At 44.3% G+C, this 24,555-nt stretch overlaps 1 protein-coding gene across 3 annotated transcripts in view; it reads right to left on the minus strand.

Moving 5' to 3' along the window:
• Chd9 (chromodomain helicase DNA binding protein 9) overlaps positions 1 to 24,555 on the minus strand; it is a 237,933-nt gene that overhangs the window by 183,521 nt on the left and 29,857 nt on the right. Inside the window, exon 1 of one of the 3 annotated variants that reach the window (XM_047530061.1) lies at positions 13,199 to 13,217. The exons of 1 other annotated variant lie outside the window; for it this stretch is intronic. The gene's annotated coding sequence lies outside the window, so the exon portion shown is untranslated. Of the gene's footprint in view, positions 1 to 13,198; positions 13,218 to 24,555 lie in introns of those variants that run through there. One more of the 3 variants, XM_047530063.1, reaches the window with a different exon arrangement.

Below are 24,555 nucleotides of genomic sequence, written 5' to 3' on the forward strand. Positions count from 1 at the left end.
GGCATGGTGCCACATGCCTATAATCCCAGCAATCTGGGAGACTGAGACAGGAGGATTGCAAATTCAAAGCCAGCTTCAGCAATTCAGTGAGGTCCTAAGCAAGATAGCAAGACCCTGTTTCCAAAAATAAAAAAGGTTGGGCATGGTGGCCCATTCATGTAATCCCAGAGGCTTGGGAGGCTGAGGCAGGAGGATCATGAGTTCAAAGCTAGCCTCAGCCAAAGCAAGGTGCTAAGCAACTCAGTGAGACCCTGTCTCTAAATAAAATACAAAATAGGGCTGAGGGTGTGGCTCAATGGCTGAGTGCCCCTGAGTTCAATCCCTGGTAATAAAATAAAATAAAAAGAGCTGGGGATGGACTCAGTGATTAAGCACCTTGGGTTCTAACCCTGGTACAAAAAAAAAAAAAAAAAAAAAAAAAAAAAGAAGAAGAAGAAGAAAGAAATAAGAATCATAACACCTAAGCTGCCTGTCTTATCTTATTGTTGTTTCTTATAAATAATGCTCACATGTATTCTCTGAAAACACTACATATACAAATGAAAGTTTCTAGTCTTCTGTCTTGTGCATAAACTTGAAAAAAAAAAAATCCAGTGGTTACAATAAGTGGAAATATTGGCCTAGGATATATTATGTACCCAATAAAGTGCTAAATTAAAAAAAAAAAAAAAAAGGCCCATAATCAATACTTGCTTTGTGATACCTTCTCCGCACGTACCTACCACTAGGGAAACTGAACCAGTTAGACTAGAACAGTAGGCAAGATCAACGTACAGGGAAAGTAATTTCCTTTACAACAGGAGAAACATAGCTCAGCCAAGTGCAGGAACATTTAAAAATGCATTTATTCATTCCCACTGGGTGCTATGGCACATGCCTGTGATCCCAGCTACTCTGGAGGCTGAGGCAGGTAAATTGCAAGTTCAAGACCAGTCTGGGCAACTTAGTGAGACTCTGTTTCAAAAAATAAATAAAAATAAAAAAGGGTTGAGGGACAAAACTCAGTGGTAGAGCACCCCAGGCTTCAATCCCTAATCAAAAAAAAAAAAAAAAAAAGAAAGAAAGAAAGAAAGAAAAAGATCCATTTAATCATTCCCAAAAGTCTATTTCCACCCCCAGATCTCAAGTTCTTTCATTTCCACTGAAATTCAAGGCATGGAAAGGACTATTTAAATTCAAGATTAGGGCAACAAACTCAGAACAGCTGTGAGTTCCATTCAAGGCACTTTCAGTAGATAAGAGGATCTGGAAAGCTGAAGTTGAAAGCAGCCTGACAGGTGATCCTGGGACAGCTTAAAACAAGAGATCTCCTGCTGTCTGACTTCTCAAAGCTGGAAGCAACTGGCTGGAATATGCTGGGACAGGTATGGGTTGGCATCTTGTGTGGTCAAGGTAAGTTTGCAACCTCACCTAGCCTTTGTTTCCTTATGTATTAGGAAGACAGAGACAAAAAGTTCTTTTTGCATGTGAATAACCTGAATCTTATATTCACAAAGTTATCATATATTGAGTTATCAATAAATCATGGTTAATTTTTTTTTTTTTTTTTTTTTTTATAGCCAGTTAGTTGAGTGATCTCCAGATTCATTCAAGTGGCAAAGTACCTGGAAGTTGCAGGTCACTGTGCAATGTTAATGTTTTATCACTTCCTGTGAACATCATGTGACTCAGGAAAGGGTTTTGTTTTGTTTTTTAATATAATAAGAGACAGGGTGTTCAGTCTGGCTTTGAATGCCTGGATTCCAGTTCAAGGAATCAGTCTCCCAGTTAGCTAGGACCACAGACTTGTGCCACCACCTTGGCTAGGAAAGTTTTTTTTAGTAGCAAATATGACTGCCTTGTTTATAAGCAATATTATACCAGAAAAAAAGAACACGTCTGTTTTCCAAAACAAAGGGAAAAAAAATTATCATCCGAAATAAGCTATTGCACTAGGTAATGTGTCAGAATCTCCCTGTAATTTTGTGTGTGTACGTGGTGCCGGGGATGGAACCCAGGGTCTTGAGCCTCCGAAGCACATACTCTCCCGCTGAGCTGCACCCCGAGCCCTTCCTATAATATTTGTTCACTTGACTTACATCTGGGGTTGGACTGCTAGTGGCAACTGTAAGGAGATAAGCAGCATTAGGCAAATGGAGAAAAGCTAATAACACCTTACACTAGAGCTGATCAACTAATCCAAAGATTGTCAAACCTTTTTTGAAGGGCAAGGAAATTCTTTCTTCAAAAAGATCTTATTTCTAAACTCTTGGCAAAAGTTCAAGATGTAAAACAAAAAAGCAGAAGCCCCAAAGAGAAAACAGAACAAAGGCTGAGCTGTCCTTCTGCAGGCTCTAGGATCCCCCACCCTTCCCCAGCCCTTGCAGGCATCTCTGAAGACTTCCTGGGCTTACAGGGGCACATTTTGAAAACATTTAAGTCCAGCCCCCTCATTCTGCAGAAGAGGAAATTAATGCCCCAGGGGCCTGAGAGATTTACCAGAGGTTGCACATTCTCTTCCACTCTACCAGGACGACTCCAATGTTGCTAGTTTCTTTGAAATAACCTATTGGTTAACTAGATAAGGCAAAATCTTGGCAAATGGGTCAACTTGGTCTGTTTATGTTAGAGATCCCATATTTATCTGCACAATGTATTTAGCTATCTTGAATTAGTTGCCGACATTTATAATCAGAATATTTTGCCTTAAAAAATGTGGATATCCAACTTCTTAGAAATTCTAGCAATGGGAACTCTCACATTCAGTTGAATCACCATCCCAGAAGCAGAGTGGAAGGATGTACTCTTCAGTTTGTCACAGTCCCCGCCAGTCCCTATAGCCTTATACCTGCTTGTATCCATTACTGTCTGCTCCCTGTACACATTTGAGTTTGTGAATATGGTCTAAAGCTTATGGTTTTAGAAACATTTTGAAGAACTTGAACCTTGTTGGAACAAAGGTAAATCTAGAATACAGATAGAAAGTACAATCTAATTTCAAAAAATGAGGCAAATACCATCATGAGTAATACTGCTGTCTTGTAATGAATAAGGAATTCAGGATTTCCCAAAATTCTTCTTTTCCAAGGGCTGTGATATTAACCAAAGGTTAGGAGAACTCAAGTCCCAGAACTGCGTTCCTATATGTCCTCATTTATACTACTATCTGTAGGGTAACTCCCCAAACTCTTAGGCCCTCAGGAGAGTGCAAAATTAAACCACCCATCAGCCTGTTTTCCTACACCCCAGTGGCTCTCACTCAGCACCAGGATTAGAAGAACTAGCTGAGAGTCCCAGAACATCCTCAGGGCTGGCCAGTGGCGGTACAGAATGAGCAATTGGAGTAATCCTCCCCTGCCCCCGCCCCCCCCCCCCCATGGGAGCTTTAACCCACAGGTGCTCTACACTGGGCTACAACAGTGTGATCCTCCTGCCTTAGCATCCAGCGTAGCTGAGATGACAGTGTGTGCCACCACGCTCGACAGGAGTAACTCCCTCCTCCACCCTGTGGTATTGGGGAATCCAACCAGAGCCTTCCTCATGCTAGGTAAGCACTCTACCACTGAGTACACCCCCAACAATATTTCAGCTTTTTGGGGCTGGGGGGGGCGGTACCTTGAACTCAAAGGGCACTCGACCCACTGAGCCACATCCCCAGCCCTATTTTGTGGTTATTTAGAGACAGAGTCTCACTGAGTTGCTTAGTGCCTCACCTTTGCTGAGGCTGGCTTTGAACTCAAGATCTTCCTGCCTCAGCCTCCTGAGCTGCTGGGATTACAGGCATGCGCCACCGCACCTGTCAGTATTGTTAGCATTTTAACCCAAAATATATATTGCTAATAGAATTTGGGGGATAAGATCAGCTGATTAAAAAAATATATATATACAAAGTACTTACTCTCAAATTATAATGACAAGAGGCTTATTACTTTACCTGAAGAGTCACTGCTGTATCACCTCCACGCCTCCAGGATTTAGTTTAAGTGCTACTTTCTCAATGAAGCTTTCCCAATCACTCTACAATAAAATTGTGGCCCATTTTTCTTCACCCCAGATTCCTTACAATATTTCCTGCTTTGTTTTCCTCCCTATTACTTAGCACCAGAATGTTCTATGTCTTATGTTTTATGTTGTGGTTTATCATCTCTCTTCCTCTTCTGGAACATAAGCTCCCTGGGATGCAGATTTCTTTTGTTCGTCACTACATTTTTGCCCTCCAATACAAGGAACTGAACCTAGAGGTGCTTAATGACTGAGCTACCTCCCCAGCTCTTTCATTTTTTTCAAATTTTGAGACTGGGCCTCCCTAAATTGCCAAGGCTTGGCCTCAACCTTGCAGTCCTCCTGATCTTAGCCTCAGAAGCAGCTGGGATTACAGGCGTGCACCACCATGCCCAGCTCACAACATTCGAAGTGCTCTGACAATGTCTAGCCCACAGTAGGAAATCAGTAAACGTTTGTTAAACAAATGAACGTGTCAGGCCTATACCCAGGTAACAAGGTGGCAATTATTTCAATAGTTAACAGTCACAAACAAAGCAGAATTTCTGGATGGGGACAGTGACTACTTATTTTGAAGTTGGAACATTGCTCAGAAATTTTGATGCTGTATCTCCTTTGTGTACATATTTTTTGCATGAATAGACACATTTCCTTTCCTAAATGTTTTTCAAGGATGGAACCCAAGGCTACACAGTGAATTTGTGCAACACAAGAACCCAGGCCTGTGACTTCTCAGGCATTTTTTCCTACTCCACCAAGACTATTCAGCTACTACTAGTTTTCTCCAAAACAACCTAATGGCTAAATAAATAAGGCAGAACTTTGGCAAAGGGATCAACTCCCTAAAAAACTTTACTTTCTCAAAGATACCTTTTCTTCCTTCTTTTTGTTTATTTGCTGTGATCCTGGGAATTGAACCCAGGGCCTCACATTTGTTAGGTAAGTGCTCTACCATTGAGCTTCATCTGCGGTGCTGCTTCTTTCTTTTTAAAACTCTAAAATAGCCAGGCATGGTGGCACATGCCTGTAACCCCAGTGGCTCAGGAGGCTGAGGTAGGAGGATCACAAGTACAGCAACTTAGTGAGACTGTAAGCAACTTAGTGAGACCCTGTCTCAAAAAAAAAAAAAAAAAAAGGGCTCAGTGGTAAGCACCCCTGTGTTTAATCCCTAGTACCAATTAAAAAATACATAAATAGATAGATAAAGCTCTAGAACAGATGTAGGGTAGCCTGTCTAAAAAGCAGGATGCTAAATTGAATGACCTTTTTTTCCCCTCCAAAATTCTGCACTACATCCCCAGCACTGTCAAAAAAAAAAAAAAAAAAAAAGGAAGAAAAAAAACCTGCACTATAATAATACTAGAAATATGGTGTGGTTTGTGTGTGTTTGTAGCAGTTGCATCATTAACTAGATTATGAGGCTGTCTTCCTTTTCTCTGAGCTAACAAAAATAGGCTTTTTTTTTTTTTTTTTTTTTCCTGAAATGTGCGCTAGTAAATTCGTGGAATAAGACCTAATTTGAAGAAGTGGAGGATTTTCCTGGCTACCTTACTCCATGGTTCTTGCCTTCCAGATGTCCTTTGGGAGCTATTTATCATAATTTTTTGTTGTTGCTTATGCCTTTTTATGATACTTGAGTTCCCCAAGCAGTACACCTGGGAAACTTTGGGTCATTTCCCAATACAAGTATCATAAAGGCTGAACTTCTGGTTCAATGTTTGGCCTGACACTGTGATCAGAACACAATAACCGAGGATCCCAGATCTGTTTGGACTAATGGAGGTGATACATGTGCCATTCATATTGAACTAAGTGGCTAACATGCTGAGCTGAGTTGAGACACGGGCATACAGTAGGAAACAGACCATTTCTGCACAAGAAAATAACCTATTCAGAAATGCTTCTATCACTCTTGTGACCAGAGAGAGCGTGTAAAATTAGGTTACCAACCCCCATATCAAAGGCGGATAGAACCCAGACTTCAGGTAATGCCCTTTCTTGGAAATATTTAAACTTATGAAAGTTCCTGGACATAGTCTTTTTTCTTTCTTTTTCTTTTTTTTTTTTTTTTTTTTTTTGGCGGGGTTGGGGTAGTGCTGGGGCTCAAACCCAGAGTCTCACACATGATAGCAGGCACTCACTCTACCTCTGAGCTACACCTCCAGCCTCCTGGATGTAGCCTTCAATCCCAGTGTCTATTAAAATTTGCAAACTATCCTATAGAATAACATTCATACAAGGTATTCATTACAACATGGTTAGTATCAGCTAAAGCTCGGAAACGACTTAAGTGACTGCCTTAGGGTACCGGTGACAGAATACTCATACAACGAAATATAACATTAAAATAAATAAGAAAGAACACTCACGCCTGTAACCCCAGTGGTTCAGAAGGTTGAGGCAGGAGGATTGTGAGTTCAAAGCCAGCCCCAGCCATTTAGCCAGGCCCTAAGTAACTTAGCAAGATTCTGCCTCAAAATGCATACAAAAAAAAAAAAAAAAAAAAAAAAAAAGGGCTAGGGACATGGCTCAGCGGATAAGCACCCCTGAGTTCAATCCCTGGTACCAAAAACAAAACAAAACAAACAGAACAAAAAAACAAAACGCTCTTTAATGAAATGAATTAAATAGTTTCGAATGAAAAAACCAGGCTGTGGGAAAACATGGGAGGAAAAGGCAAAACAAGAAGATATAATACAATCATTTTCTCATATATATTATGAAATACCTCTGAAAGAGCACGTGAAAAACTAAAAATAGGAGCTGGGGCTGGGGCTGTGCTCAGGGTAGAGCACCTGCCTAGCATGTGTGAGGCACTGGGTTCAATTCTTAGCACCACATATAAATAAATAAAAGAGGGGCTGGGGAGATACCTCAGTTGGTAAAGTGCTTGCCTTGCAAGCACAAGGCCCTGGGTTCGATCCCCAGCACCGCCAAAAAAAATAAATAAATAAATAAATAAATAAATAAAAGAAAGGTCCATCATCAACTAAAAAAATATTAGAAACAAAAAACTGAATTATTGGTGACTTCTAGAAAGGGGCACTGGGTACAGAGTTGAGGAGACTCCTCATTGTATATTCCTTTGTTTTTTGTTTTGTTTTTGTGATACTAGGGATTGAACTCAGGGTGCTCTACCACTGAGCTACATCCCCAAACCCTTTATTTTTTATTTTGAGGCAGGGTCTCACTGAGTTGCTTAGGACCTCACTAAGTTGCTGAGGCTGGCCTTAACCTTGCCATCCTCCTGCTTCAGCCTTCTGAGTAGATGGAATTACAGTTGTACGCTGCTATGTCCTTTAAATTTTGAATCAAACAAATATAATTTCTACTCAAAACAAGCAAAATTAATACTTTAAAGAAAAAAATCATACATAGGAGGGTGGCACATACCTGTAATATGGAAGCTATGGCATATACCTGACTCTGGAAGCTCAAGCAGGAGAACCACAAGTTCAAGGACAGCCTGGGTACCTTAATGAGACCCCGTCTCAAAATAAAAAGGGCTCACTGGGAGAGGTGGTGCATGCCTGTAATCCCAGCAGCTGGGGTGGCGGAGGGAGGAGGCCCAGCAAATCCCAGTTCCAGGAATTTATTTACAACAATCCTTGCATCCATGTGGAATGACATGCATGAGATTCATTACAGCTGGGTATGGTGGTACATGCCCATAATCCCTGTGGCTTGGGAGGCTGGTACAGGAGGATCCTCGAGTTCAAAGCCAGCCTCAGCAAAAGCAAGGTGCTAAGCAACTCAGTGAGACCCTGTCTCTAAATAAAATACAAAATAGGGTTGGGGAGGTGTCCTCAGTGGTTGAGTGCCCCTTGAGTTCAATTCTGGGTACCAAAAAAAAAAAAAAAAAAAAAGCGGGGTGGAGGGGGGAACCTCAGGATGTAGTTCAGTGGTAGAGTACCTCTGGGTTTGATCCCCAGTGCTGAGGAATAAATAAATTAATTAATAAGAAAATTACATTGAATGAGATTTTAAAAATTAATGAAGTCCTTCTTAATCTACGAGGTATAGAGAAAGGAGCTCATTTTTTAACTTTCTTGCACCATTTCTGTAGATTTGAATTTTTTTTCAACATGAGATTAAAGAGGAAAAAAAAAAGGAAAGAAAAGAAAAAGAAAACGAATTTCTGCTCTCTGGTAATAGGTTGAGTGCTTCCAGCTAGGGGGCTGTGGAGAAGCGGAAGGGCCCAAGGTAATTTATTTGCTTCAGAGGTATACTTACTTTGGCCTGATAGCCAAAGGCAGAGAGGACATTCCTTCTTTGTTGCCATTATAGAATGGGCTTGCAACATTGGCAACATGGTTTCCGATAGGACCTTCTGAACCTGACCCCACATTCTCCAACTGAAAATGGTCAATTTCTTGTGTTAGTTAAATACATGGGGAAAATGCCAAGGTTCACTCTTCTCCAAATATTTAGGAAAGTCATAAATGCAGTAGAAGCTTAGATTTTGCCTTGGGTTCCATCCCCAACGCTGAGGTAGGGGAGGGAGTAAGGAAATTCAGATTTTGTAAAAATTCCCTTGTCTAACTCTTGAGAAGAAGATCAGCCTCTTGAAGACTCACAGCAAACAAGGTATTTCCTCTGTGCAGGGCCAGCAAGAATAAAGTGCAAAGAGACAGTTTCAAACTCAGAGGCAGGCGGGTGAGAAAGGAGAGAGGCAGAGTAGCAAGTCCACAGATTTGTGCTTCAGTCCTATCTCAACACTGTCACAGAAATGCAATTATTTTGAGCCAGAATTAGCCTTCTCTGTAAAGTGGGATCATACTAGCTGCCTCTCCTTCAAAAAACAAAACATAAGGATAAAAGAGCATTGTTAAAACTATAAGTCACTAGAGACCAATGGTAGGCTACTATACACAACCCAAAATACCTCTGGATTATGATGAAGTTTTTCACCAGGGGAGAAAATGTGATCTTTAAGATCAGAGATTAGAACCCCACCCCACCCCCCATCTGCTGGGTAACCTAGGGCAAGTCCCCTAGCCTCTCTGAGCCTTAGTTTTCTCACTGCAAAATGAGGTTAAAATACTACCTGCTTAATAAGATGGCTGTGGGAATAGGAGTTAGGTGAAGTGCTGGCTACATAAAAAATCACAAGCATGAATTCCCCTTTGGTGAACCTTGGATCAAGCATGCTGTCAATCAAGGGGCACTTCATTGATTTATTTACTCATCACACTGTACTATCTGCACAATTTTTCTGTAAAATAAAACTATTCTAAAATAAGGCCTATTCATTAAAATATATATTTATAGAGGGTGTACAGTGTCAAGACAAGGGACTCTGGAAGTAGACTGCTTGGGTTTGAATCACAGTTCTGTCACTTAATAGCTGACTGACAGGGAATGTGTGCAAACAACTCTGTGCTTCAGTTTCCACATCCTCAAGCACAATGAAAAATGTTGCACACTTATTATTAGACATTGTACTCAACAATGGGAATAAGGTAGTGAACAAGACAGGTTTTTTTTTTTTTTTTTTTTTTTTTTTTTTTTTTTTTTTTTTTTTTTATGTACCAGAGATTGAACCTGGGGGCACTTACCAATGAGCATCCCCAGCCCTATTTATTTTTTATTTTGAGACAGGGTCTGGCTAACTTGTTTAGGGACTAGCTAAATTGCTGAGGCTGGCCTTGAACTTGTGATCCTCTTGCCTCAGCCTCAAGTTGCTGGGATTGATTACAGGCTCCACCAGGCTGAACAAGGCAGTTTTAATCTCTGCCCTTAGGAAGCTTAAGAGGCTCCAAAACCACTTATCCTAAATACAGAAAAATGTAGACCCAAAGGTGACTCCCACCAAGGACACACAACTCGTTACCAAGAAGGCACTAGTAAAGACCAGGACTAGTGAGAGTTCCAGATATAAACCAAGGTTTCTCCATGCTCTGTATAATGCAAAGCAGTATCACCCAGATTCAAAACTTCTGGAAATTTAAGAGCCCTAGAAGTATCAAAGTGGATTCTGAATGTTTATTGGAACTGGCCCAATAATTCCACACATTCCTGACCTTTTGTACATCCCATCCCATGTGTGTGTGTGTGTGTGTGTGTGTGTGTGTGTGTGTGTGTGAGAGAGAGAGAGAGAGGGAAAGAAGAGAGAGATAGATTAGATTGGGGATTACACCCAGGGGCCCAGGGCGTTCTGCAGCTACATTCCCAGAACCCCTCCTGTTTTGTTTTTGGTACCAGGAATTGAACCCAGGGGCTCAACCACTGAGCCACATCCCCTGAGCCACATCCCCAGTTCTTTTTTTTTTTTTTTTTTTTTTTTTTTTTTAAATAATATTGTATTTACAGACAGGGTCTTTCTGAGTTTCTTGGAGCCTCACTGAGTTGCTGAGGCTGTTTTTGAACTTGCAATCCTTATGGCTCATCCTCCTGAGCTGCTGGCATTACAGGCTTGTGCCACCATGCCCAGCTCCCATTTTGTTTGTTTGTTGAGACAGGGTTTCTAGCTAAATTGCAGAGGTTGGCCTTGTGGAATCCTCCTGCCTCAGCCTCTTGAGTCCCTGGGATTACAGGTGTGTACTGCCCATACGGACACTTCCTTGTGATGTTGCCCTTGTCTGGCTTACATGTGAATCTTTATGTAAATTTCAGATTTGGAGTCTGTAATGTACAAAGCAGCTCCCCCTGACCTTTCTGGTGCAGCCATTTTCCCCACCTCCCAACCACTTGTCAATCTGTGAACATCCTAGCTAGCTATTGGTTCATCAGTCAGCTTGCAAGTATCCTTCTCCCATATTGGTCCCCTGTTAGCCCGGCACAATTCAATTGCTTTACTGTAGCTATTCCACCATCTTTTCTCATCCTTCTCTCTCTCCTCCTCACTTTCTCTATCCTCCTGGCTTTCACACTCTTTCTTGCGTGCGCCCTTTCTCATTCCCTTTCTTTTCCTCTCATTTTCTCTCTTACCCTGCAGGGAGACACTCTGTTTTGCTTAATAAACTCCCTTATGTGATTTCCCGCGTCTGGCGTGGTTTCCGTGGGATCCTTACAGAGTCCATGGTGGAGACTGCATGGAAATGCCACATCCCCTATGCCACCTACATTTTCATTTGTGCTTATAAGTCTTAAATGAGAACAAAGCCTGGGTGTCTTGATGGGGTCTGAAGGGTATATAACACTGGGGACCCTCTTCAGGAAAGGAACGCATAATTGATTTAAAATGAGGTACGACCTTGGAAGGGATACATGCACCTGAAGGACCCTGAAGTTCAAGCATAATGAGCTTCCTGGTAACACTCTGGTTGCCTAATTTGCTTCCTTCTTCCTTTCTATCCACATAACTTCCATCTACCTTCTAGCATCCACTCTGCACTAGGCAGTGACTTCCTAAATTTACATCTTGATTTGAAAATTGTGCTTGGGCTGAGGTTGTGATGCAGTGGTTTGCCTCGCATGCATGAGACCTGGGATCATCCCTAGAACATCAAAGAAAATGGAATGAATCTAAAAATCATGCTTTACTCCAATCTGCAGATTTTTATCCAAAACTATGACAGATACACAGCTTTTCTCCATATAAAGGACCAAAACAATGTAGGACCAACCTGTGGGTGGTATGTAAATAAACTGTGGGGCTGCTTGTTAGACTGGATCATACCGTAACCAGAGGCTACAGTTTTCTATTTGCCCTGGTAAACACACCCAGAGGCAGGCACATTCAACAACAACAAAAAAGAATCTTTTCAAATTGGGTGTGTTGGGGGTGGGGGGACGGTTAGCCACCTAGAGAAGACATTATATAGTTATGCATCATTATGTACAATTAATATATTTCATGCACATCATCTGATTTAATGCAGTCTGATGTAATGGGAGGTGGGCTTTATTAAAAGCCCCATATTAGATTGGAGACTAAGGCCTGTAATGACTTTGCAGTCACAGAGCTATACTATCTGGTAAAGGGAGGTTTCGAAGAATGACCCTAAATTCAGAGCCCTTTTGAATTCAAAAGGGACTATGATCTTCGACTGCATGGCCTTTTACAGGCTTGCTACCCAAGGATGAGGCTCAAAGTCTGACTCTGAACACTTTTAATTCCCTTTCCACAGCACCCCCATTATCCTCACATTCAGAGGACACAAAGACTGCCCAGGCAGCGGCTGCACAAAGAACCCATACACAAGATAAGTAGAGGCCATTTTGTGGGTAATTTTGGGATGGGAACTTGTTTCCTGGGGGGGGAGGGGGGGGCTGTGGTGTTGGAGCAGGGCAGTTTTCCTAGGCTGATTCCCCAGATGAGTCATCTGGGTTTATCCCATTATTTGCATAGTTTCTCACCTCTCCCCTTCCCGTGGGCAGCAACATTACCCAGCCACAGTGGCATCTGTCCTTCACCACTTCACCCCCTGTAGTCTGCTCAGTCAGGGCCTGGCCCGGAGCTGGCGAGAGCCCTGCCAGGGAGGGGAGGAAGCACGCGGCTCCCAGTGGCTGTCAGCTCTCGCAGCTGACTCAACACGCCACCCCCTCCTCCACCGCCGCCGCCCGCCCGCACACAGCCTCCAGCTTCCTAACTTTCCATTTCCAGGCCTCTCGGGTCGGTGGTTCGCGGAGTGGGTACACCCCTCCCACTGCCTGGGGCGCCCGTCTGCAGACTGGGCTGCCAGGGCGCCCTGCCCGCTGGTCTGGCGGGCCCTGTCTCAGGACAATTAGGATCTGCTGCCATGGAGAGTTCGGAATATAGGTCAAGGTGCTCTGGGAAGGGCCCAGGGGAGGATCACCTGACCGGGAGGTGTGTGACTCAGCGGGAAAGGAAGGGGAGGGGAGGGGTGGAGCCGGAATCTCCTGGCTGGCAGGGCCTGGAGGGGGGCGGGGGGGAGGAGAAGGTCAAGTTGCCTCCGTCTGGCTGATTGTCAGGGGAGGAGGAGAAGCTGCTGGAGACAGAAGGAAGGATAAGATGACCTCTGGTGACCTATCTGAGGTGGCATCCAAATCCACTCCAGAGCCGGCTGTCACCCTCTGTGTAGCTGAAACCACTCCCAGCTCAAACTGTCTCTGCGGCTGTGAACACCTAATTAGCCACCTCCCTGCCAAAGTGAGAAACCAAATTAACAGACTGCTCATCACTCCAGACTCCAAGACCCAGGCCCCCTGCAAGAAACCAAAACCACTGTTCTATCATACAAAGGCAGCCATCCCTAATAGACGCAAAAGCCATTGTTTCCCCCAATTAATTTTGAATATGAAAATTACTAACCCATTTCATTTTACGTGTCCACACGGCAAGGAGCCTTCTTTCAAGGGTGAGGCAGTTGCTGCTGTAGCTGGACCGGCAGCTGCTCCGTCTGAGCCTCACTTCCTCTGGCTCCAACTGCAGGTTCCTCCTGGCCAAGCAGGGAGTTTCCTCATTCTCTGGGCTCTCTCTCAGCCCAGGCCTTGCTAGCCAGCCACCCTCACCTCCCACCCCCCAGCTGCTCACCACCCTCTGTGGGTAGTGCTTCTGGGACTCCCTAGTTCCATGAGTCAGAGCCAGGCTGGAGACAGACAGCAGGCTTCCTTTATTAAATCAGCCTCCTGCCCTGTACACCACAGAGAGAAGCTATAATTACTCGTTTGGCCTGGCTCTGAGAACTGAGCCAGGGACGCTTGACTGGGAGGGATGGTTCCTGATTTCTGCATTTATCTAGTGCACTCCAGTTTGGAAATAAGAATAAAGCCAAGGGTTAAGGACCTGTTACACAAATATCAGATGTTTTGCATATGGAATGAGGTGCACTGGGCCTAGACACCAAGGTAGACTGCTAGAAAAAAATGCACTAAATTCAAGCTGCCAGTTTTTTTGCTTTGTTTTGTTTTGTTTTGATTGCCTCCTGCTTCATCGCCACAGTCAATACTTGAGGCAGGCTGCTCATTGTTAGTTTATGAGAGATAAAGAAAAAGGCAACAAAAGAATCGTTTCGGATCTTCAGATCAGGACTGTTGTATCATTTATGTAATACAGACACAATCTCAAGCCTCCCTGATTTTCCACCAGCTACAGAAATGTCTAAAGTCTGAAAGAGCTGGGTGTGGTGGCTTTTTTCAGCCACTCCTGAGACTAACAGAGGAGGATCACAAGTTCAAGGCCAGCCTCAGCAACTTAGCAAGGCCCAAAGCAAATGAGCAAGACCCATTCTCAAAATAAAATATAAAAAGGGCCAGGGATGTGGCTCAGTGATTAAGCACTCTGGGTTCAATCCTCACTACAAAATACAAAAACCTGAAAAAGTATTTGGCTTCAATTTAGGATTTGCTGGTTCATTCACTCTATTCATTCATTCACCCCTGTCAGCATCCATTTATTCCATTTGTCCAACAGATCTTTGTTGAGCAGCCTCTCTGTGCCAGGCACGGTTATAGACACCAGGGATACATAAATTCTAAATCAATTAAAGATACAGAGTTAAGCAGGCAAACATTCCTGCCCTTGTGCATCTATAATAAATACAATAATAAGTAAATCATATTAATATTAGAGATAATAAGTGTGATCAATAAGAAAATAGAGCAGGATTAGGAGGATTTATTGGTAAAGGAAGAATTCATAAACATCTCATAACATTTGACAATTTGTAGGTAAGATCTCTCTCACAGTGAGAGTTCTCAAGTCTACGTGATGATTGCTGAGAAATTATCACTAATCCTAAATTAAATTAGTTACTTTTTTTCTTTTTTTTGTAGTACTGGGGATGGAATCCAGTGCCTCCCACAGGCTAGGCAAGCACTTAACCACATCCCCGAGCCTTTTTATTTTATTTGGAGACAAGGTCTTACAAAGTTGGCCTGGCTGACCCCAAACTTAAGATCTTCCTGCTTCAGGAAGGCAAGTGCCACCATCCTCAGGAATGAGTTACATTTGACTAGAACAAGATTATAAAACATTCTTTAGCACAATGGCATACACCTCTAATCCCAGTGACTCGGGAGGCTGAGGCAGGAGGATCACAAATTCAAGGTCAGCCTCACCAACTTTGTGAGACCCTGTTTCAAAATAAAAAGAACTGGTAGAAAAAGAAAAAGAACTAGGGGCACAGCTCAATTGTAGAATTCTAATCCCAATACCAAAACAAAAATCCTTCCTAAAAGTGGGTTTATTTTAAACATATTTGAAAGGAGATAAAAAAGTAAAAGTATCTGGCTAGGGATGCAGCTCAGTGGTACAGTGCTTGCCTGGCATGCCCGAGGCCCTGGGTTCAATTCCTAGCATCCTCTCCCCCCCCCCCCCCCACACACACACAAAAGGAAAACTGTCATGGCATTTGACCCTGCCTCTGGTTATGGGTAGGTAAATGCATTTTGTTCGAGAATTTACAGGACACCTGTCATATGCTAGTTAAGATGCCACTGTTCAAATCCTGGCTCCATTATTTACTACTTTGTGATTCTGGGAAATATATTTAACTTTAGTTTCCCAGCTACAAAATGGATGTAATATGGGACCTTACCTTATAGGGTTTCCAGAATGATTAAATAAGATAATAAAAGTAAAGGTGTTATTTAACATTGCACCTGGCACTTAATAAGCCCTTGATAAATGGTATCTATAATTACTATAGAATTGTTGGCTTTGATGATGATAATGATGAGCTACCAGGCACTGTGTTGGGGACTGGGGAACCAGGGTTGAATAAGAAAGTGACATGGTTCCAACTGGGAGAGACTTTAAGCATACTACTTCAGTCCCCTGAGAGGATATTTCCACTGAATCACTGACCACTGTAAACTGATAATAAATGCTGGAGAGGATAAAAATCAATAGGATCTTTAAAGTTTTTTGTTGCTGGAGTTGTAAATTGTCAAATTCACATCATTTTCCAGGAGATATGTATAAGAATATTCAGCTCAGCATATTCAAAGTAGTGGAAAGCTGATAACAAACCCAAAAGTTCATTGACAGAAGAAACATGTCAGAGACAATAGAGAGGACGATAATATTGAAGCAAAAGCAAATGGACCCAAACTATATGCTACAATATGGATGAATTTTAACAACATAATATTACGAGAGAAAAGAACATTCCAGAAGGTGAAATATGGCAGGACATTCTTTTAAGAAAAGAAAGAGAGTAAATCTAAAAAACATGTATCTTAGAAAAATATATGAAATAAAAGCAAAAGAATGGTCAACTCAAGATTCAAGATGGAAAGGAGGAACACAAGGAAAAAATCTGCAGTGCGTTCACCACATATTGTAAGCGCATAAATAAACCTATAGATAAATAGCAAATAACTAGATGCAGGTGGTTGTAGGTCCAACCGTGTGCCCTTGAATTCAATTAAAAAAAAAAAAAAAAGACTTCTCTTGGGACCAGTAGGAAGTACTAGAAGGCATGTTGAGAGAGGGTGATAAAGCGCACCAAAAAAGGGGCAGGGTGTGTGTTTCCATGAGGATCAGGCAGGGTTGATCCTGGAGGAGGGAACCCTTTGCATCAGCCACATGCTGCTGTGCAAGTTCAGAGTTGTCACCTGGAGACCTGGGCGTGGTAGCACATACCTGTAATCTCAACTCCTTGGGAGGCTAAGCCAGAAGGACCACTTGAACACACAAGTTCAAAGCCAGCCCAGGCCAGATAGTGAGAACCCATCTCAACAGCAACAACAACAAAAAAGAATTGTCACCTGGGATCCGAGGGTAGGAGACAGTTGTCATTGCCATGGGATCAGGAGACAGCCCTCCCAACCTGCCACCAGCCAGGTTTGGGACATTGGTATCTCTGCATGATGCCTGGCCCTGAGTGACCTCTCCCCCATGGTCTTTGCCAGGTCTTTGCCTGCCACCTCCCCTGGGACAGACTTCCAGTTCCTGAATGTTGTGTTCTCAGAGGGGACTGCCCTGCCCCACCCAGCTGCCTGGGCGGGGGTTAGTGAACCTTCCTGCCGCTGGAGACACCCAGGACCATGCAGTTCAGTCACTGTCCTATCCATCTTCTATTCTGCTCTGTGGGGAGCAAATGGAAACCTGCTGTCACCACACTGCCCCATGAACCACGGGCAGGAGCAAGCACTTTTTCCTAAAGATGAAGTCCCCTCCAAGCCCCCAAAGTTGATACCAGGCAGAGGAACATATTGTTGGAGCCAGGTGATTGACAAACGGCATGGACAGAATGAAGTGGAATCTCAGGCACACCAGAGAGAGTCCCTGCCTCTCCTTTGTGCTTTTGCTGCTGGGTCAGGGTTCCGAAGCTCTGAGAGCTGCTTACATGCTCCCACCCCAACACCCTCCCCAAATCATCAGTGCCTGTCACACAAGAGACAAGCAGAACTAAAGTCTAAAAGACCTAGATCAAGTAATACCTGGTTACTTTCTTTTTCTTATTTATTTATTTATTTATTTATTTATTTATTTATTTATTTGGCAGGGGAAGGGGGTACTGGGGACTGAACCCAGGGGCACTCTACCACTGAATTACATTCCTAGTCCTTTGTATCTTTTATTTTGAAACAGTATCTCAATAAGTTACTTAGAGCCTCACTCAGTTGCTGAGTCTGGCCACTAACCTGCCATCCTCCTGCCTCAACCTCTCCAGCTGCTGGGATTACAGGTGTGCGCCACCACGCCCACCAAAACCTAGTCAGTTTCTAGCTGTCTCCGAAAGCTTAATTTTTGAAACCTCAGCTTTCTTTCTGTACAGTGGGAACAACCATACTGTCCTTACTTAACTAAAAGGCATTAATGAGACTACATGACACAATGAGGAACAAAATGCTTATCAAAAAGAATGCTGTAGACTGGGTGCAATCCCAGTGACCTGGGAGGCTGACACAGGAGGATGCAGAGTTCAAAGCCAGCCTCAGCAACTTAGGGAAACCCTGTCTTAAAATAAAAAATAAAAAGGGCTGAGGATATGGCCCAGTGGTTAAGCGCCCCTGGGTTAAATTCCCAGTATCTAAAATAAATAAATAAATAATAAAATGAAAAGGGCTGGGGGTGTGGCTTGGTGGTAGTGGTAGTGTCCCTTAGATCAATCCCCAACACGGGGGGCGGGGGGCGGGGGAAGAAAAGAGAAAGGTGCATTGCATTTTTTACTAGAATATGTCTTTGAAACCCTTGTCTGACTTCTTCATTGCTTTATTGCCAGGACAAAGGATAGTACCTGGTGCATAGTAGGTGCTCGATAAATAGTTCTTAAAAGAGTAAACCGGATTATTACAAATTGGAATAAGTGTAATGATGATGATGATGATAATTAATAGCATTAATTGCATCTTGATCACGTGCCAAGAATTGTGCTTAGAAGGCTTTATGTGGATAAACCCCTTTAAACTTCAGAACAACCCAATGATGGAGGTACTACAGTTATTCCATTCTGCAGATGATTTAGAGTGAGTCAGAGAAATTAATGATTTTCCCAAAGCCACACAGCGACATAGATTATTCCCCAAGGGGCATGAGATCTCCAGAAAGGCTCAACACTGAAAAGCAAACACAGGTGGTCCAGGTGCATAAGAGGCGACCACAAGGATCACTAGATTTTGTTACTCTCCTCACTCTTCATGGCCCCAATATTAAAGGAAGGATGCCTCTGGCAAAGGCACCCTAAATGTCTAAGCTGGAAGTTACCTAGTTTACCTGTACATTACCTGCTCCCCCAACAACCCCTGAGACTGGGGAATGAACCCAGGGGCACTTTACCACTGTGCTACATCCAGCCCTTTTTTAAAATTTTGAGACACTGTGTCACAAAGCTGCCTAGACTGTCCTTGAACTTCAGATCCTGCCTCAGACTCCTAAATTGCTGGGATTATAGGCTTGTGCCACCATGTGCTTGTAGGCTTTTTTTTTTTTTTTTTTTTTTTTGAATCAGGGATTGAACCCTGGGGGCACTTAACCATTGAGATCCTCTGTCCTCCTTTCATTTTTTTTTATTTGGAGATAGAGTCTCACTACCTTACTTTGGTCCTCACTAAATTGCTGAGGCTGGCCTCAAATTTGCAATCCTCCTGCCTCAGCCTCCAGAGCCTCGGGATTATAGGTCTGCATCACCATGCCCAGCAACAGCAGGGCTCTTTTGCAGGAATGGGACTCATGGGGGGGTGCATGCATGGGTCATTGGGTTTACACATGCTGACATAGGCTTGAGAGGAAGGGAGCTAAGAAGGCCCTCAAGATAAATGTTCACTCTTTTGCCAAGAACTGGCCTAGGACTTCAGGAAGGCAAACGGGTGTTTAATTTCCCAAATCACCTTGTAGGGTGGTTGTCCCTGAGTAACCCAAGGATCCTGGAAGGTGAAAAGCTATATGCCAACAAGAGGGATAGCAGCAGTGAGGCGTTATCAAAGGGGGTGTTCATTTACGTTTGACTTTTTTTTCATAAGAATGCATTCTCCATAGCACCAAAACAATAGCAACGAAAAGAATGCATTCATTTACTGTGTGCTTAAAAATATATTTAAATAAATGAAAAACTAAATGAAGTGGGGGTGGAGGAAGGTTGAGAAAAGGTCATGGATCAGACTCTCCAAAGCAGCACAGCTTCCAAGACTCCAGCCCGCGCCAGGCTGCAGCTCTCCAGGGCTTGGCTGATTTACTGGAGATGAACAGCAGCCCCCAGCCTTCCCAGGGCATGACAGCCAATGAGCCTGATCCACAGCTGGGGGGAAATATTTGCCTTTGCAGTTGGCAGCATCTCGCTGCCTCCAAGCCTTCCTCATGAGAGAATCATTATGCAGTTTGGTCACATGCCCTATGCATTTTAATGAATGAGTCAGGGGACAGACTCAATTTGAAAGAGGAATCGCTGCTCTCGGCTGGGTGAAGGGCTCTCAAGGGATGCTCCAGCAGATAGGATATTATAAGAAAAGGAAAGAAGGAAGCTCTTTCCATTGAGGAAAAAGAAAGGAAGGCCTGAAACAGGAAGGTCAGAAGGAAGGAAGGGAAAGAGGGAGGGAGGGAGGGGAGGCAGGAGGGCAGAAAGAAATAACTGCCTAGAGTTCAGAAAATAGCCCTGGAACAGAGGCTGCTGGCCAGGCACTCTCTTGCTCCTTTTCCCAAACATTTAGCACTTGTGAAGTGCCAGCACCACACTAGGATGGGCCAGGGAGGTCTCAGGCAAATGAGAAAGAATCCTTCCTCACCCAAGAGAAGTTTGCCTAGAACCAAATCAGTCTGGTTGTGTGGGAATAACTGTGATACAGGTCTAATTTGGGAGGGGATGGGAAAAAGGAGATGGTATTCCCTCCCACCGAGAGCCCACCCTGGGGAAGGCAGGCAATCTCCAACTGATGGCCAAGGGCTACCATTTCTCAAGCACCTCCCACTGGCCAGATGGAGGGGTGAGAGCGCCTGTTTAGTATCTCTGTGAATTCTCACCATTGTCCCGGGAGGCAGATCCTGTTACTGACAACATTTTTTACAGATGAGGAGACTGAAGTGGAGGGAGCAGCTTGCCCAAGGTCACCCAGGGATTTGAACTCAGGTCTGTCTGACACCAGAGTTCTTGGCAGCTCAGACCTATGCTGTCAGCCAATCACTGGATGCAGAGCGCTAGGGAAGGCCTTTCCCTTCCCAGGCTATCTTCCAAGAACACTCTGAACCCCCAGGAGGAAGAGGTTGGTGTGAATCCAGATGTAGTCAGCGCCAACGGGCCTGGGAGCGGATCTGAAACCTACAGCAGGGCCCTGAGCAAGACCCAGAGCCCCAGGGCAGCAGGGGGGAAGGAAGGAAGCACAGCCCCCCTGCGGTCAGTTGGGGCAGTCTGCCTGTTCCCAGCCTCCACACCACAAAACAGAGGGCAACAGATGCTCAGCAAATGGGTGTGTGGGAGTGAGACGTACCCTCCGTGGCAGGCGGGCGGGCAGTGTCACTGAAATCCTCAACAAAGCCACCTAGGCTTTGAACTTTGAGCCAGGCTCTGCTGGAACAGGGCATGGGGGTTGGGGTGGCGTGGCATCCACCATGGTGAAAAGGATGTCTGCCATCCCTCTGCACCCCCCAAGTGGGAGAACACAGCCTGGGAAGCAGCCAAGAAACTGGAAGGCCACCGCACACCCACGTTCTCATGAATTTTTACAGCTGGAGAGAAAAAGCCATACACAAGCACAGCAGGACTCTGGGGCCCTGGGCGTCATGCCGGGGAGAAAAGCAAGGCCACCTGTCATGAACCTGGACCGTACACAAAAACAGCCAGCCCTTCCTGAGTCCTAATGCCTGCCAGGGCCAGTGTGCCCATGATCCCGTCCAGTCCTGGCCGACTCCTTAGCAGGGAGGTACTGTGATTGTTCCCATTTTAATGAAGAAGGGACTGACAGGCAGAGATGAATAACTTGTTATGGTCACTTGTTTCTTTTCTGCTTCTGGTTTCCATAAGCAGGGATTTTCCCTAAACATGGGTGTTGTTTTTTAACTCCATGGAAAGCCCTCTCTGGTTGGAGAACTTGGGAAGGCTCTCTGGAATGATCTTTTCAGCTCCCTCCTTCTCCCACACTCAAATGGGAAGCTGATTTTGTCCTCACAATATGCTACATCCTCCACGCTAGCTGTGGTGGTAATTCAGGTGGTATTTGGGCTCTCGGCCATTGCTTTGTTTTCTTCCTAAATGTGTTCTCAACCTAGATGTGGAAGAGGGATATTGTTTTTTGGAAGACTCTTTAGAGATCGTGAGGTCTGGGCAAACCACCTCCATCTGACCAGGATTCTGCACCCCTCTATATTCTGGCGAAGAGGGTTCTTGGCTCCAGAACCAAGTAGCTTTGGGAGAAGTCAGCCTTACCTCCCCTCTTTTTATTTTTTATTTTTTTTAATTTTTGTTTTTATTGGCATTTTTTTCTGGAACAAGGAAAACCAAGTCTTGTACCCAGCTGCTTGGTGTAAAGGGACTCAGTCATGAGAGAGTGTTCCTGAGGTGACAGTGTCCTGCCTATGTAGCAGTTCTTTCCCTTGCCAACTGCCAGGGCATCAACAATGGGTCCTTGACATGCCCAACTGCAACCAGTCCAGACTGTTTACTCAGGAGCAAGCCCTGGCGGCTGATCCAAATCCCGCATCAGGCCTCGAGCAACCCTTACCCTGTATATCCCAGTTTCCAGTCCTTGTGGATCTGCCAGGGCATTCTGAACCAGTTATAGCTCTGTGTGACTGTACACAAAGTAGACTACCCTGCTGTGTGACAGCTCTGTGCTTTGATTTCCTCATCTGTAAAGTGGAAAGATAATACTTGGACTCCTGTCTGTCTCATAGGGCTGTTATGAAGCTCAATGAGACCAAATTCACAGAACTTACCTGCAATGGAATACAATGCGCTCCGTGAGATAGGTGAGGAGAATTACTATTTTATGAGCTTTGATAATGTACTTGAAAGATTTACCAAGTACAGATGGTCGGCAAGCATCTTCAATTTGACCACTCTACCTATTCACCTTCATTCCTGGTACTGGATGGAACTCAGGGATGCACCTACCACCTAGCTACATCCCCAGCCCTTGTTTATTTTCCTTCTTGCAACAGGGTCTAAGTTGCCCTGGGTGCCCTTGCACTGTGGTCCTCCTGCCTCAGCCTCCCACTTACCTTCAGTTTGATAACTGTCTTAGTCTGGTTTTTTGCTGCTACGACAGAATACCACAAACTGGGTAATTTACGAACCGTTTATTTGGCTCCTGATTCTGGTGGCTGGGAAGTCCAACATGGCACCAGCCTCTGCCTCCATGCTGTGTCATGATATTACTGAGGTCAAGTGAGTACAAGGGAGACAGGAAGGAAAACCGAACTGAACTCATCCTTTTATGAGGCGCCTACTCCTTCAATAATGAATCCACTCCCTTGATAATGGCATTAGTCCGCTCATGGGGCAGAGCACTCATGACCTCACCACTTCTTAAAGATCCTACCTCTCAATACTGTTAAAATGGCAATTAAACTTCTACATGTAGGAGCTGAGGGTGTAGCTCAGTGGTACAGCACTTGCCTAGCATGTAGAGGGCCCTGGGTTCGATCCCTGGCATCCTTAAAAAATTTTTTTTTTCCAGCATGTGTTTTGAAGGGGACATTTAAACCATAGCATTAACCATGCCCAACCCCCCCTCTGAAATTCCTTCTAATGAACCACCTCTTTCCTTATCTCTCAGTCCACCTACATACAGGGATACCAACTAGAGCAAATTAAGTTTATCTCATTTTCCTTGGCCTCAAGGATTGTTCAAGGAAAAGAATCCCTTCTCCCCTGAACCCTGAAAGGATACAGGGCTAGGACTGATGCTGTCGTCCTGTTACCACATCAACCCAAGACTAAAAGTTAAAAGACAAAAGAGAGAGTAAGAAGTGAAGAGAAGTTACGACCTGATTTTAACATGAACCCTGAATCCACCCATGGAGAATTTTTATTGTTGTTTTTGTATTTCTCACTATCTTCTAGTGTTTTCCGTCCCAGGTGCCCTTTCCCTGGAAGAGAAGCACCAACAGGGGGACGTGGGGCACTGACACTGAGCCTTACTGCCAGCCCCACCCTATTGCTCAAAAACATCTTGGGCTGGATTTTCTGTCACTGGCTACAAAAAGAATCCTAATGGACACTCGGGAGGCATAGGCAGGAGGATCACAAGTTCGAGACCAGTCTGGGCAATTCATCAAGGCCTGTTTCAAAATTTAAAAAATAAATAAATAAAAAGGGCTAGGGTGCAGAGGTAAAATGCTTGCCTAGCATGCACAAGGCCCTAGTTCAACTCCCAGATACACACACACACACACACACACACACACACACACAAAATCCTAATGGATACAGCAACATCTCATATCATCCTGTCAACATCTGGGAGGTAGGTACTGTGACCTCCACTTTACAAATCAGTTAGAGAAACTGAGGCACAGAGAAGCTGTGTGGTGTAAGTGGTGGGGCCAAGATTAGATTCTGGTTTTCTGGCCTCAAGCCTGGATTGTCTCCACAGCACAAGGATTTGGGAATGGACCAGAGTCTCACAGACTATCTGCCTGCGGTAGCACATCCACTGGGAGAGGAAACCCCTGACTCCCTTGCGGCTGGCAGCTGAGGGAGGACACAATCCTCTAGTGTCCTCTGTCCCACGTGCCCTTACCCTGGAAGAAAAGCACCAATAGGAGGACTGCAGCCGATCGCTGTAGGGCTAACACTTGATGTCAAGGGCTTGGCAGGCTCTAAGTGGCCTAACACTTCCAGCGCCTTCTAGGGATTGAAGCTTCAGTGTCATTTCTCAGATCATCACTTGTTTCTCAGAAGATATCGGAGCCTGATAAAATGCAGATGCATCTCAGGCCTCGCAGGACTTCAAGCCTGCGCTCTCATCAGTCATGACAATTTTGTAGGAATAATAGGTTTATGAGGGCACCGGGTACATGGTGGGGATAGGAGATGTGGCACCCTGGAAGGAGCAAGGTTACAGACAGAAACATCTGAGTTTCAGTTGGTCGAGGGTATGAGTCAGTCATCTGCATTGGATAATAGGATAAAACGATACATCAGGCATTTGCTTCCAAATAGCACAGGAATCGGGAAAAGCTGGGGAGATAGAGCTGAAATAAGATTGGATGTGAGTTAATAATTATTGAAGCTGTCTTCTGGGTAGATAAAGGTTTATTCTGCCTACTTGAGCATATATTTGAAAATC

This window comes from Sciurus carolinensis, chromosome 16 (genome assembly GCF_902686445.1).
Source record: "Sciurus carolinensis chromosome 16, mSciCar1.2, whole genome shotgun sequence".
Taxonomy (NCBI): Eukaryota; Metazoa; Chordata; class Mammalia; order Rodentia; family Sciuridae; genus Sciurus; species Sciurus carolinensis.